Consider the following 3,367-nt stretch of genomic DNA (forward strand, 5'->3'; position numbering starts at 1 on the left):
TGAATTGCAAGCCAATTTTCTCTTAAATAGACAGAAAGGTTTAGGGAGTAGGGACTAGTTTGTAATTGCAGCCCTTTTGAGGGCTAGGTTACAGCAGTTCCTAGCACTTTTAGCAGGCAGGTCTGTGCTCTTAAATAGACAGATAGGTTGGGAGTAGTGACTAGTTGTAATTCCAGCCCTTTTGAGGGCTAGGTTACATCAGTTCCTATCACTTTTTGCCAGGCAGGTCTGTTTTAGTGCTGTGCAAGTGTTTTTCACAGCATTTGGCTAAATCTAGCTAAGCAAATCCTTTTGGGCCTCTTGCAGCGTGTGTTGGTCAGTGGAGTAGCCTATCTGTGTTGCAAGCTACAACACCTGTGTATGTAATACAAATTTTTTACTGCACCTAGCCAAGTAAAACCTTTTGGCCATATTAGCAGTGTGTGTTAGTCAGTGGAGTAGCCTATCTGTGTTGCAAGCTACACCACCTGTGTATGTAATACAAATTTTTTACTGCACCTAGCCAAGTAAAATCTTTTGGGCATATTAGCAGTGTGTGGTACTCATTCTATTAGGCCATCTATACTAAGCTCCACCAGCTTTCAAATTAATAATAATTTTTGTTCTCTCTGAACGTGTGTTCAGCGCTGCTGGTGGTGTGCTGACAGATAAGCGCACCCAGCTGTCCACTGACAATGTAGACAGACTCACGTTCATAAAGATGAACAAATTATGGATCCGCAAGGACTTTTCTACCCCTGTGTCATCCTGGGGAGAGTAAAAGCTTGAGGATTTGTTAAAATCACCTCACCAACTGTTTTAAGCAACTCTGGGGCAATTGATGCCACTTAAGTGGTGTCTGTGCCCCAAATTTTTGGAAAAAAAGGAGACTCTTTTTGGAGTCCCCTTGCTGTGTTTTACGTGACGTTGGCATCGTCAATTACAGGTGGGTTGGGTCTCCCCCCCCCCCTTTTAACCGTAAGAAACTACATACACTATGGCTTGGGGTAACACAGATGGTTGAGTCTGAAGAGCTGTTTACTCAGAGGTCTGCTCCAAAGCTTCAGTGTCTGCTAGTCAGCGTAGTAACCCAGCTGCGAAGCAAGCTGCACCGCCAGTGTATCTAATAATGATTTTTAACTGCATCTAGCCTAGGCAGACTGTGGTGACCCCCAACCAAACCCAGACGCTCAGCCCCCTACCGCCCCCCTTTCATTGACAATACAATCATGTAACTCTTACAACTGGATCGGTCACAGCTTTATTAACTGCTTATACTCATTACATTAGAAAGGCATTTTATTTCTAAAATAATTCAGCTTGTTGCAGCATGCCATGTGTCTCCAGTCTCCACAATGGCAAGTTGGCCAACAAGTGTAACTCTCCAACATGTCCTTTCTATTTCCAGGCCACGGAGGATCCTGCGTACTCGTATGCAGGACTCTGACCCCCATCCATCACTCTTAACGCTTGTTCCACTCAGTCCTGGAGTCCTGACAGGAATATGTCCAGTCCAATATCCATTAAGTGAACATAGTCGGGCCGTATGAGGCCTGCTTTAACTCCTTCCAGTTGTCCGCCTCTGTCTCTTATAAATTTTGGCATCCAAATATTTATTAGCCGCCTTGTCCGTTTGATGGCCGTTATGTCTCGGGCACCTTGCCATACCGCGCTCGGCACAATCTCTGACTATTTTTGTGAAAAATTCTCTGAAGCGCTCAGTGTCTAGTTTCATTATTTCCATTAGTTATGCGCTCTACTGATAACCTAGGTCGTTTCCCCCGGCCTGTATAACTAAGATGACCGGACCTATTGCCTCTCTCCCTACCTTGATTACCTCCATTAGTACCTGTGGCCATTGCAGGCCTCTAATACCTCTCCAGTTCAAATATGTGTTATGAAACTCTAATTTCCTCCCGCCTGGGCGGACTTTCGCCCTTTTTTCTGCCCAATATATATACGAGTGGCCTATCACCCACACTGTTGGCTTAGCGTCACCTGTAAAAGAAACAAACCACGTTAGGATAATAAGTCCGGTCTTTTGTATCTCGCCAAACACGTGGATCGCCATCTCCCTATCCTCTGAACTTCCGTTTGTGACAGTCCTGCTCTTGCTGCTTCCGTGGCCGCACCTATGCGGAATGAGTGTGTCCCATAATCTTTGGGGTGGTTCCCTGCCGATGATAGCTTGGAACTGGTATCTGTAACAGGTCTGGGAGGCGGAACCTCTGAGCAACTATACAAGGGGGCGGTCCTTGTAAGGAAGCGGGTGGCTCCCAGGGAAGACGGGCAGGTAGTCACGGCAAGTGACAGGGACAGTCTCTGGGTAGAAGGGCAGGTAGTCACGGCAAGTGACAGGGACAGTCTCTGGGTAGAAGGGCAGGTAGTCACGGCAAGTGACAGGGACAGTCTCTGGGTAGAAGGGCAGGTAGTCACAGCAAGTGACAGGGACAGTCTCTGGGTAGACTAGCAGACAGGTAGCAGGTGGACACTCCCAGGTGAGCGGGCAAGAGTCTCTGGACGGGCAGGTGGTCACGGCAAGTGACGGCAGAGCCTCCAGGTAGGCTAGCAGGCAGGTAGCAGGTGAGCGCTCCCAGGTGAGCGGGCAAGAGTCTCTGGACGGGCAGGTGGTCACGGCAAGTGACGGCAGAGCCTCCAGGTAGGCTAGCAGGCAGGTAGCAGGTGAGCGCTCCCAGGTGAGCGGGCAAGAGTCTCTGGACAGGCAGGTGGTCAAGGCAAATGACGGCAGAGCCTCCAGGTAGGCTAGCAGGCAGGTAGCAGGTGAGCGCTCCCAGGTGAGTGGGTAAGAGTCTCTGGACAGGCAGGTGGTCACGGCAAGTGACGGCAGAGCCTCCAGGTAGGCAAGCAGGCAGGTAGCAGGTGAGCGCTCCCAGGTGAGCGGGTAAGAGTCTCTGGACAGGCAGGTGGTCACGGCAAGTGACGGCAGAGCCTCCAGGTAGGCTAGCAGGCAGGTAGCAGGTGAGCACTCCCAGGTGAGCGGGCAGGCTGGTCCATAGACAGACTGACAGGTGTCGGAAGGCAGACCGTCGGACCGCAGGCTTGCAAGCAGGTAAGCGGATATCAGGCAGGTATCAAGCAGGAATCTGGCAGGTGACTGGCAGGTAACAAGCAGGAATCTGGCAGGTGACTGGTAACGGGACCTGAGGGCTGAAGCGGAGTGAAGGCTTTGCAACAACATTGCTCGGGCACCTCCATTTTGGAGGAGGTGCCTTATATATGGCGAGGTCCTCCGGCCATTGGCCGGGGACTCCTTAGGACGGCGCGCGTGGCCCCTTTAAGAGAGGGGGAGCGCGCGCGCCCTAAGCACAGTGGCCGGGAAGCAGCGCGCGCTGCCAGCAGAGCGGGAGGAGGACGCCGGGCACGGAGC

This window comes from Phyllobates terribilis, unplaced genomic scaffold (genome assembly GCF_046119375.1).
Source record: "Phyllobates terribilis strain yellow unplaced genomic scaffold, ASM4611937v1 Scaffold_2__4_contigs__length_985480577, whole genome shotgun sequence".
Classification (NCBI taxonomy): Eukaryota; Metazoa; Chordata; class Amphibia; order Anura; family Dendrobatidae; genus Phyllobates; species Phyllobates terribilis.